Below are 13,091 nucleotides of genomic sequence, written 5' to 3'. Positions count from 1 at the left end.
GGCGTGTGTGTCAGCAGAACTTTTATGTCTTCTAGTACGGATGTGTCCATCAACAGCATGCGAACAGCACTGCAGGAGAGAGAGAGAGAGAGAGAGAGAGAGAGAGAGAGAGAGAGAGAGAGAGAGAAAGAGAGAGAGAACATGTGAATTATTCAAGCTAAATGCTTCCTGCAAGCTCGCAGGTTTTCCACACGTGTCTCGGCTGCCTTGTTTGTACGGATAAATATTGTGTGCTGTTGGCTTTGGGCCAAACACAATTGTCTCTCTCCTCTTCTGTTGTTGTTAACATTCCAAGTACAAGTATTGTACTAGAAAAAGACTTTGGTAGAAGTGAAAGTTACCTTTTAGAATATTACTTAAGTAAAAGTCTTAAAGTATCTGATGTATACTGTACTTAAGTATCAAAAGTAATGTTCTGATATTTAATGTACTTAAGTATTTGAAGTAAAAGTAAAAAGCAAGTGGTTTTATTTTGAACTTTTATTGTAAACTTTATTTTGACTTTCTTATAGTAAAGCATAAAGCATATTCAGGTTTCCCATATCTTCTTAATCTCACTCATCAAATCAAAATCACATTCTTTTCTAGGACTTTTCAGGCACAATTCTCTTAAATTCAAAGAACATACAGCATATTTTTAAAGCTGATATCAAAGAAAAAAACAGAAACAGAAATTTCTCTTTTGTATGAACTTCAGGTAAAAATGAAAAATAAATAACTTATTTCTTTCAAAAAAAAAAAAAAAGACCTGCTGGTAGGGAGAACATTTTGGTCATGTGGTATGAGCATTTCTAGGGCTTACTCCCCAGGTCACCATATCACTCTCGCACACACACACAGGCCACCTATGTTCAGCAGCTACTAATATGCCAGTCATTAGTTGAAACTGAAAAGGTGTCTGTTCATCTTCAAAAGAAGCTGGTTTTCAAAGTTGCCAGAATTTTCTTAAAGAGTTCCATTATCAGCATCATAGTTGGCCCCACAAGACTTCCTTTTTAACATTCCATATGTTATCTTAATAGAGTGGTGAAGTCCCGCCCCTTCTACTTCCGGTCCATGGGACCTATCTTTCAAAAAATTATGAACGGGGAGTTAATGGAGAGATAACAATTATTTTTTGGTCCAGTTTGAATTGTGCCACAAATTTCACATATGATGTGTGTGAATTTAAAAGATAATTTTTCACGTCAAGAAAGTACTGTTGTTCGATAGACTTCAAAAGTTATGTTGGTTTTGTGCGAATCCACTCAGTGGACTACATCTCTCGTCTCGAACGATGTACGTCACCAACGTAATGAAACGATAAGAGCTGTTATGCTAGTTAACGGTTGCATCTTGCTGCCTGCTATGTCATTTAACAGTATGTAATGTACAGTCTATGGACGAATACAACTTACCTGATGTGTTTAATCCTCTGACTCATGGTATTTTCTTCGGCAAGGAAAGCCCAATTAAGACCTGTTGCTGGTATGCTTGTACAATCTAGTGTGGCTGTGAATGAGCTAACGTCACTAGCGCGACTGATGGGTTTGTAGTCGTTGGAATTACGATCTTTCACAATGTTGTAATTCAATAGTTACGAAACAAACTGCAAATGTCTTTACATGAAAAATTGTCTTTAAAATTGACAAACATCATATGGGTAATTCAAGGCACAAGTCAACCAGGACCAGAAAATAATTTCTTTTTCGCCATAGACTGCTGTTCAAATTTTTTTGAAAGATAGGTCCCATGGAGGCAAACGGAAGGGGCGGGACTTCACCACTCTATGCAGAGGAAGTAGATTGGGAACCAAATAGAACGTTCAAGCATTGTTTTTGTTTTTATTGTTGAAAGGGTCTATAAGCTGAGCATGTGCTAAATGCTTTCTGCCACAGTTTGCTGTGGATTAACATACATGTCATCACAAGGAGGACACTGTGTTGTCAGCGTGCCGTGCAGTAATTGGTCAGAGCATATTCCAGGCACACAGTGATCTGAACTCCATTTTCCCTTCTAATTGCGCCATCATAGCTTCCTCAACACTATCTAATGGACTCTCCTATGGGGTTAATGCAAGTGCAATCTCACTTGTTGAATGCCTGTAGGCTACTTGGAGTGAATTTATATGAGGTGGTTCCATTTAAATCACCTGAGCCACCATGGAAAATAACACAACTACATGCAAGCCCATGTCTACATCATCTATATTTCATGACTGAGGATGTATACATTGTGTACATTAATGTATAATATGTTATTTCATGAATGTCATTTAACATGAATGCGCACTGTGAGAGTCCTCCCCAGCTCCTCGTACTGTTGGCCATATACTCCCTGAGGTTATTGGTGTTTTTTGTTTTTTTAAAGATGTTTCAGATGCTGCATCTCCCTCTTGTCAGCTTGTGACTGTGCCACAGGTGGGAGAGATACGGAGTTGCACTGAGATGCTCATCAAGACAGAGCTCCCGTGTGTGTGTGTGTGAGTGTGTGTGTGTGTGTGTGTGTGTGTGTGTGTGTGTGTGTGTGTGTGGGTCCACATTGCAGGTGTGTGCAGATCGTAATGTTGTCTGATGCAAGAGCACTCACTGGGCCTAACTGGCTTCTTGCTGGCAGACAGGGTGATGGGATTCTCGCTTGTTTGAACGGTTGTCCATTAACGACAGCATGCTTCCGGAAACACTGCACAAATTAAGCTCACACACACATACACACATGCATACACACACACGCACGCACGCACACACACACACACACACACACATACACACACACACACACACACACACACACACACACATACAGATCTGTCAAAAACTACTGTTACATGGAGGCATTGCAATATCCACAGCAACACACTTGACTTAAACAAGGATGGTTATTTACAGGACAGCTGTGTCATTTGCTCAAGTAACAGGTCATATTTTCTACTTGGAAAAGGGCCAGAGACATCCAATGAAAGATGGAATTCTAAGCTGACTGGAATCGGATGACCTGAGCATCATCAACGTCCGAGGTTGGATGGTCTGACTGAATTGCTGGTCTAATAAGCAAACTCTGGTATGTGTATCCTTCTTTTATTGATCCCTTGAGTAGAGTGTTAGTGAGTTGTTAACTCACTTTGTGTATAAAATCTTTTACAGATTACCTTTGTCTTGGTATAAAAAAGACTTATTATTCAGCAAAAGAACCATCTGAGCTCCCAATAAAACAACTGTAACACACTTGATACTTTTTGACCACATAATTGTAATCTTTTTTTTTTTTTTTTGCATTTTCAGGATGGTTGCCATCAGTTATGGCAGTATAACATACTAGGCGATAGATTGGCTTAATCTGATCTGAAATGCCCTGCTTTCCTCTACACAGTGGCCAGTGAAGTGCCCGTGCTCTCCCTAATTTAAGAGAAGATGTGATGTTCCTTTCAATTACCAACAGCACCCCTGTAGTACCTGCAGGCTTTAACACTGAGCGACATGGACACGGCAGCACCTCGTATCCCTCCGCACCGGGGAGATACACACAGGACAGTCTGCATGGCATTGTATGGAGGAGGAGAGATGTATTCTCAATGAACGGATGTACTTCTAGGACTATGTAGTATTAGTAGTATTCAAGCACTGCTAGTATTACGTAGTATGTTTATGTTAGTATGGTATTTGGCAGAAGGTTTTCTCCAAAGCTACTGACAGTATGAACACTACATTACTTATAAATAATAGTTTCAAATAAAGTTGAAAGCCTACATTAAGCATAACAATAATAATAATAATAATAATAATAATAATTATTATTATTATTATTATTATTATTATTATTATTATTATTATTATTATTATTATTATTATTATAATAACAACAATGCATATGATAATAACAATATCAAATATCAACAATGAAAATAATGAATCTTAAGGTAGAGTCTTTAAACCTTTCCTGAAAGTCCCAAAACTATCACAAGAATGTAGCCAATTAGGCAACTCATTCCACTAACGAGGAATCACTGAGGAAAGAGTGTTGACTCTGACCTCTTAGCGCTAATGGATGGTCAACACCTCAGAGGCTCTTCAGAGGACCCCAGGGTACATAGAGCTGGATCGTGGAGTTCAAAAGGGATTTTCATTTTAATTCTGGCTGCTGCAGGAAACCAATGAACACGTACTAACAGAGGAGTTCCATTGGTCTTCGCTGGCTGATGAAAGCCTACAGTAGACGTGCCTGCATTCTGAATCATCTGTAGTGATCTAGTCAGTCTAGTTATGCAGAGAGTGTTGACAGCAGTAATAGTGGCCATGTGACTATAGCAACAGCAGAAACAGAACGGGGAGGATTGCATGCACTTGCAATGCAACTTTAACATTAAGCCAAGTATCAAATATATATGTTTATGGTTGGTTTGTGTCAACTTTTGTCTAATGATTTGCATTAGGCATGACCTTGCACTCTAAATGAAGTAAATGGTGATGTGAATATTACAGTAATGGTTTATTCATGATATTGAGCATTTTAGCGTAGCATAATGACTGATTGTTCAAGAGCCTCTAATGAAGAGTAGAGTGTTAGTCGTGTGGGCTACTCTGAAGTTTAAATAAAAACATTCTGTGGTGCTTTGCCATGGTATGGCAGATGCCCTGGACTATTTTCCATAACAATCTTTCATGAATTTTCAATAATTTTCATGAAATCTCTCTGTCTGTTTGTCGGTCTGTCTTATGTATTGCATTTATTGCCAGGACGATTTAGAAGAGATTTAATTTTTAAAAATCCAGAGTTAACGTTTTTGTTAATGTGTTTCAAAGAAAGAGAGAAAATATTAATATACTACCTTTTAGCAATCTGAAGCCTCATTAAAATACTTGGAACTCCTTTGAATCAAACATTTGCCTAGAATAAATGAACACACAAAATTGCTTCTTAATTTGGTTAATTGAGTAGATTCAAGAACTGTTCCATCATAACACACAACGCCCCTTAATCATCCAGTTAAGCAAATAATAACTCCACGGGAAGCAGATGGAACTGGAGGTGAGCTGGAGGGAACTGCCTGTGCTCTGCACTTGCAACACTTTATCTCTCTGTCTCTTGTTACTACTGACTTGTCCATGCTCGCAAAATGTGCTCTGGGTAACGGAGAATTCCAGTGATTTTTCACATGGATCTCTGCTTCTCGAGGTCACCAAGTACTGTCGGTACGGAATAAAATGAAAACAGTTGGTAACTACCTAGCTCAAGTTGCTGCAGCCAGCAGCTATAGCAGCCAGGCAGCTACAGTGCTCCACTCTGGGGGCATCTTTACAACCACATGGGCCTTCACACTGTGGCCATATTGGCCTTCTCCAGAACACTGAAATTCCTATCAGTCGCCAGGGTCACGCAGTAGAATATCCATACTTTACCATAATGCATTAACTGATCATTGATATAAATTGTAATTCCGTAAGAGTAGAATGAAATGAAATGTGCCTCCGTCTCTTTCCTCACTTTGTATTTTAGTTCAGTATGCTAAGCAGCGCGCCCTGGAGTCTGGTTTGTCCGAGACTGTGTGACTGTGTGAGACTGTGTGAGACTGTGGACGTGTGTGTCTGTATAAAGGGGCTTAGGTCGGCCTCAGGGGGCATCTGAAATTTATGAAGGTGACCTCATTGCTGACAGTAACAAAGTGGCCGGAGCGGGCCCTCAAAGCCCTTGATAGGCTGGACCAGAGTATATCTTGTAGGATTAAGTTGTCAGCATGCAAATCCAACAAGAACCATGAATAAATGCCCGTGGATTTGACTGTGTGTGTGCGTGTGTGTGTGTGTGTGTGCATGTTTCTCGAAAACCAGACGGCTAAGGATTTCTCAGACAAGGCAGGTCAAGATTTGACCTAGAATGACCATGTTTGCTGTGCTGAGCTTTTAAGGATGAATGTGTGTAATGAGTTGATTACCGAACTTGTTTTGTCATCCGTGGCCATGAGCTCTAGCTTAGTGAGCGGGGGAATAATGAGCTGCACTGCAGGCAGAGGTGTACAAACTGGGGGGACTTTGAAAGTTCACTGCATTTGGGCTTCTGAGCGGTTTGTTACTGTGGAAAGTTTGGAACAGACGCATTTGTATATTTGCATATTCACTTTATAGCTTTACCTGACATTGTATGTTGTATGGAGATAAGGAATCGGTTCAGAAACTCCCTGCATGGAAATGCAATAAGCTAGACAGCTTGGTGGAGGTGTAGTAAATCCACACAGCATATCACCTTGGCAGTTACAAAACTCTGATGTTGTTTAGGACTCTGAATTAGGCCTACTCTACCGTTTGTGACTTTCGAGATGGGTACTGTTAAATAGGCAAACAATGAATAAAATTTGCATTGCAAGCATTGCACTGAGTTCTGTGCTGATGGCTATTCAGAGAAAAGAGCTGTGATTGGAAAATGACTCAGTTAGTCTTTTCCTGTTGAAACGGTCGTACTTTACTCTCACATCCTCTCACAGACACTCCTCATCCTCCGGTACTCAGAGGCAGCTGGTGTTGCCCCGGAGAGTGCGGTCTAGGGGCAAATGAATCACCGCACCCAACCTGTCCAACACGGGCAGCGCAGTTGCAGAAGTGCTTTCAGATGATTGCATTAATGTGGCACTGAACGGAACACAGGCACCTTTTTGGCTCTGACGTCGGCAGTACATCTCGATTTCATGAATAAATCTACAGTTAAACTGCAATTAGGCCGGCGTGTTAGCAAAGCCATGTTTACATTTTCATTAGTGCTGATGGCAAAAGGATGTCAAAAGGGCCCCCCCACCCCCTCATGCTTGCCTACCTTCCATGAATTATGGAGCGGTCGGATCAACCCCATCAAACACAGGAGGGCTCCTCTCTCATCAGTCCTATCCAGTTTATTATTATTCCCTGTAATTCGCCCGTGCAACCAGCTCGAGGAAGCAGCGCTTGTTTAATATTAATGCAAGTTAAAGGCACGACTGTGGAGAAGGCCATCCAGGAGGTGGTCCCAATTACGGGGGGTGTGCCGCTGATTTGGGCGGCTGTCAGTGTTACTGAGGAGTGTCTTATCGGAGTGTGTCGGACTGACCCCTTAATTAGGGATATTGATTATTTCTCTCAGAGGTCAGACAGTTGAAAGGGTCACAGCGGGAGAGTGGGAGATCCTTATCGGGCTGTCTGTGTGTGTGTGTGTGTGTGTCTGTGTATGTGCCTGTGTCTGTGTGTGTCTGTGTGTGTGTGTATGTGTGGTGTGTGTGTGTGTGTGTGTGTGTGTGCATGTGTATGTGTGGTGTGTTTGTGTGTGTTGTTTGTGTGTGTACGTGTGTGTGTGTGTGTGCGTATGTGACTGTGTGTGTGTGTACGTGTATGTGTGGGGTGTTTGTGTGTATGCGGTGTTTGCGTATGTGGTGTTTGCATGTGGTATGTATCTGTGTCTGTGTGTGTGTGTGTGTGTGTATCTGTGTGTATGTTTGGGTGTGTGTAAGGATGCGGTGAGGAGTGAGACGGTCCAACTTGACAGTGACCCTCTCTCTTATCCCTTACCTAGGAGCACTGCTGGACCTTAAACTTTACTGGGGCAAAGCACATGCCCTCATCTGATTACATGTGAGAACAAAAAACTAAAATAGCTTTTTAGCCACTGTAGGCTGATATCAGTCGCCCTCCTATTGATTGCCAATATGTAATTAGCAATGCAAAACTGTTGCCATGCTACTCTGCCACTTTGATATGTAAATTATTTATATATCTATTTATTCATTGTTTATTTATATGCATACTATTACGGTTACGCTAACTTCCCAATGCCATACCCCTTCCAAATGGCATGTAAAAGGCATAAGGCACTGAAGAGAAGGAGGATGCTTTACCCTCCATATGCAATATGTAGTAACATTGTCTCACCGGTCGCTGGGATCAATAAGGCATTAAGTGGCAAATGGATGAGAAATGCAGGCAGTTAAAGACACATTTTCACCAGACAATAAATATTGACTATTCAACATTGATTTGTTCCAGTTGTGTTTAGATGGTACTCTTACTGGTATATTTCAATCACAGGATTGAAAAGAAAGAAAACACCATACTATTGTCAACGACATTCCAAATAAATATATAGCATTGTATCAAATATCAAGAGAATAACAGTAGTTGAACATGAAAGCTTAACATCAGTTTTAAATGTGTGAGAAATATGCCACCATTCATTTCCAATCATGGCAAAAACTGTCAGTATTGATGACAACAACACACATCCTTTCACAGTGAATGAACTGGCTGTGGAACAAGAAAATGTCAAGCATCCAAACCATTCAGTTTCAGCTGATCAATCTCATAACAACATGGAAAGCCATTACTTCAGAGTGTCAGTGACACTGTGGGCCCAAGAGCATACACAGTCACGTCCGTGATGAGCGAGCTGGCAAGGAAATTGATTTGGAAAATTAATTACCACCTTTGCCCTCACCTTAGGCCTAGACTGATGGATGCTTTACAGATACATTTACAGTCTGTCTATAAAAGAGCACTACATAAAAAATATCTCTCCCTCCCACTGATCCTATTAATTAATAGAGTCCTTGATGACACCTTAATTAATTGTATGCATTACATAGTAGATGTATGTGTGGCCCCCTCCCATGTGTAAGTTAATGACATTGTGTGCAAGGTATTTGAATGACTTTGACGTGGGATGTGCTGTTTTAATCAACTCCCATAACTCAGAGAAGTGACCACTCAAGCTTGTATTGTCTTCAATGTATTGCAGCTGTGCAGTGGTGACGATTGAACGTAATAAGGTCTCTCAGGCCCTCCATCAGCCTCTCTCTCCTCTGAATAAATCTCATTGTGTACTCCGCCACTGGTGTAATCAGCTGATGGTTCAGCGGGTTGTTTTTTAAATGGCTGATGCTCTCCTATTTCAGCACCAGACACTTTACTTTTTACTGGCTGCATTTACATCAGGGTAATTGTGCTCTTAAAGTCTAATGGAAATTTCATTATGTCTACCCAGACTGGATCCCAAACAGCATTACAACTTTAAAAACAGGTGCAAACAAAACATAAACTTTTTTATTCAAATGCAAAACATGGCATCATCTCTTTTCATTTACAGTGATATACGGCACTACAGTCATCCTGGCTTAAATACGGCCTGCAGACTTGCACAGCAGTAAAAGAGATCGATTTTCCCAAGCTGCAGAAACTGAGGTGGAGATGGTATTTGCCCCAGGATATCCAGGATAGAAGAGCATTTTCATCTTCACCACAATCATCTTCATCACAAACCAAAGTGGGTTGATATAATTGATTTAATTAAATCTGTCCACTTTTATTTTCAGAACTGGTAAATACAGTAACATTTTACAACTTGAGACTGAAATTCACTTAAAAGGCTGGGTAGAGCAAAGAGTCTTTGTGACGTCTTTGAAAACCGTGCCATGATCCAATGCTTTTAGAGTCAGGAATTGTCAGCTTGTTTCTGCAACTAATATTTTTTTTTCATGTTAAGTTCATTGAGGGTTCATTCTGATGTTTGCAATAAAACATGAGAAAAAAATGGTTACACTTGACTTCACTACACTTGACAGTATCGACATAAGAGTGACATGACACTGTCAGGAACGTGTCATAAATAAGTCATACATTTTTATGACATAACGCTTCTGTTATTAAGTGAGAGAGAGAGAGAGAGAGAGAGAGAGAGAAGGTGGATAGAGAGGGTGGATGAATGTGCAACAGCAGGTTCGGGAATCAAACTCTGGCAGATCAGTTGTAAGGTGGCAACACAGAATGAGATAAAAAAAGAGGGAATAAAAGGACAATAAAGTTTTCTTTTCTTTCCTAGACACCACAGTCTTATCTAAAGCCACTTATAGTATTGTATGAACAACCAAGCTCATTAGCATATGGAATCCATGACCTTGTTCTGCAAGCCACAGAATTGTGATCACATCAGTGACAAAACAACCAGTCCACAAACTGTCAGGGCTGTGATACGTGAAGTGCATGGAATGCGTTCATGAGTAGAATGGTTCTAGGGCCAGGCAGCAGTATCATACTAGCCTGACGAGCCAGACCCACATTAAAATGTAGGGTCTGGGCACTCACCGTTCGCAGTGCTCAGTCCGAGGGGCGGGATAATCGTTTGCCTTTCAAATTCCCTCTGCTTTTGCCAACTTAATAAAAGCTTAACTCGTGTCACACTGTTCGCCAACAGCAACACTATCTTATTTGTTTTCAAGTAGCAGGGAATTCAAGCCAAACCGTTGCAACTCTGCCATTAATCATTATGTTAAGTCCGCCTAACGACTCTATAAACGATATTTTTCGAGCTCACAAGCCAACGGAGAGTTGCTAGACCAGCCCTGGCAGCAAATGTAATTTGCTGCCGCTAGGGTGCGTCTATATTTCTAGGCTAGTATCATACTGCAGTACTTGCAAACTGTAAATGGTCCAACCAGTGCTGGTTGTTTAGTGTGAAAGCACTCAGGCCAGTGGAGGTTGTTGAGTGTTGGTGTGAGAGGAGGAGGGGAATGATGTGGGATTTCTGGAGTGAACACTGACAGGCTTACCCTCCATCTGGTGCTGTGCCGTAGCCATTCACAGTGGAAGGCTTGGCTGCACTCACACATCAAACGTTAAAGGGCCTATGCATAGGATAATATGTAGGAAAATATTCAACTAGTAACAGAGTGTGAAGAATTACCCATTTCAATGTAATGTCAAGAATATGCTCTGTGTTGTCCAGACCAGCTAGCTTTGGACACACTCTCTCGTGATACCACTTTGTACCTCAAGGGGCGCTATATCAAATATATACAGTACAAGGCAATGGAAGACCTATACGCCCCTTTTAAGTCATTCTGTGAGCCTGCGATATCTGCCCACTCAAGGGCTCCGCAGCCTAATGACAACATGATATGCTTTCTGTGGCACTTTTCCCCCACACACCAACTCCATTTCCACAGAACCAGACCATATCCTTTTTACTCGGGATGACAAACGATAGTGCTGAAGGTCGTCATCTCGGGGAACATTATGGTAGACTCTGCACAACATAATGGCGGCTTTGACCTTCAGTCTCTCACTTGGTAATCAGATGGCGAGCAGAAATGAACAATAACAGGAAGAGATGGAGACGGGAAAGCTTTCTGGCTTCTCATTGCTGTGTGCCCTTTGTATCTCTCTCTCTCTCTCCCTCTCTCTCCCTCTCTCCTCTTGACTTGAAGTGTACAAAGAAAGAGAGAGAGAGAGAGAGAGAGAGAGAGAGAGAGAGAGAGAGAGAGAGAGAGAGAGAGAGAGAGAGAGAGAGAAATGCATAGGGGAAGAGTGTGGTAGTAAAAGAACGATAACTGGCCCTTATGGGAACAAGACCCTTGTTTTTTTTTTGTTTAATTTTTTTGCAGACATGACAGAGACAGAAGTTTGGGGTAATATTGGGATTTATAGCTGATTAAAGATTAAAGGGTCTCACTAGCAACAGAGAAGGGCCGATGGTGCAGGCCTGACTCGAATATCAGTTTTATATAGTGTCAATTGGAGTACTTGACAGGCTTAAAACTGTGCAGTGCTCTACTTATATGAGTCATAAGTTAGTTTCCTCTGCATCGGGAGATCATGAAAGTGAAATGAAACTTTTAACTTCTGAAGTCTCTGTGTTCATCACAACCCAATTAAGAACAGTGATTTTTTTCAATTAAATATATACAGTGTATTTTGTTAATAATTAATAATAATAAAAAAAAATATTATGTTTTATAGTCAGACTCCATAATTGGCTAACCCGGTTTTAGCACTTATAAATAAACAAAGAAGCATTAAATGGGATAAAATAAAGCATTAAATCAGTGGGAGTGATTTTACTGCAATTTGCCATTTAGTCTATGTTGTCTAAGACTTAAGACTTTATTAAACAATACATCGAACAGCCATAGTGGTTTGGTGGTAGTGGACCTTCCAGAGAACTTTATTACAGTCTAGGCTTCTGGATATCAGCAGGACTTTACCTTGTGTTAATCTCAAGAATGAGAGAATGCAGCCTTGCTCGTACATCAGCACCTCTCATAGGAACTCACAGTCCCTTCAGCACAATCACATCTAAACCCAGTCTAGGCTGGTTTTGACTCTGAGGAAAGAAGTAGGGCAGAACATAGGGAGTAAGATGAGCCATTTTTTACATTCTTCATTATTTTAATGTGTCAAAGAGGTTTTTTTTTTTTTTTGCAACCTCCACACCAAACAAAAACAACTTCTGTAACCAAAAACTCTTTGGTAACATATAAGGGTAAAGAGATACAGTATGCTCTCTGCAAAAAAGTTGCTCTCGTGGCTCAGTTTACCCCCATTTACCCATATGTGGGGTAAGATGAGCCGAGGTGTGGGGTAAGTTGGGCCAACAGTAATTTAATTTCTACAAACAAATGGCAACATTTAACTGTGAATTTTCCAAATAGATTTAACTAGATGTTTAGGTCTATAACATTTTTGTTGCCTGTTTACCTTTGAATTCACCCATTTGATTCACTTAAATAAGTCCGATTAATTGGCTGCTGAGTTTCTTTTTAACTATTAACACTAAGGAATCTTATGGAATGAGGACACAAAATCAAGGCAAACTTAAAAATCTAACAGATGCAATACAAGTACTAGTTAGCTGGCTCAACTTACCCCAGCCCTGGTGGCTCATCTTACCCCACAACTACCATTTTGAAAGAAAATGCTTCTCACAACAAGCTAAGGTAACATTCATGATTTTGTTTAGCCCTCATATCATAGCTTGATATGTAATGCATTTGAATGTTGTTCTATTCACGTTTTCTCTAAATCATCTTAACTTTGGACATGAATGGAATCTACTTGGAGAGCAAAAAAATATATATTTTTACACATATATTTTTTTTACCACATTTGCCATGTGCTGTACCTTTCCACATATTGTAAAGAATGATTCCCTCTTCCTTAAAATGCTGTCACATGATAAAAATTTGTTTACGGTGTCCTAGTAAAAATGGGTGGCTCATCTTACCCCATATGCTCAACTTACCCCATTCTCCCCTACTCTCATACCCCAGATCTCTGAGACTCTATATCGGGCAGCCAAACCTCCTCCTCATCTTCTTCATCCCACTC

General features: G+C 40.6%; 1 long non-coding RNA gene across 1 annotated transcript in view; it reads left to right on the top strand.

The window, feature by feature from the left end:
• The first annotated feature begins 438 nt into the window (after positions 1–438).
• LOC121684209 overlaps positions 439–13,091 on the top strand; it is an 18,873-nt gene continuing 6,220 nt past the window's right edge. Inside the window, exons 1-2 of the long non-coding RNA XR_006023065.1 lie at positions 439–450; positions 895–900. This is a non-coding gene — a long non-coding RNA (uncharacterized LOC121684209). The remainder of the gene's footprint in view (positions 451–894; positions 901–13,091) is intronic.

This window comes from Alosa sapidissima, chromosome 15 (assembly GCF_018492685.1).
Source record: "Alosa sapidissima isolate fAloSap1 chromosome 15, fAloSap1.pri, whole genome shotgun sequence".
Classification (NCBI taxonomy): Eukaryota; Metazoa; Chordata; class Actinopteri; order Clupeiformes; family Clupeidae; genus Alosa; species Alosa sapidissima.
Note: the sequence above shows the minus strand (reverse complement) of the source record. Positions and strands in the feature narration are given on the sequence as shown.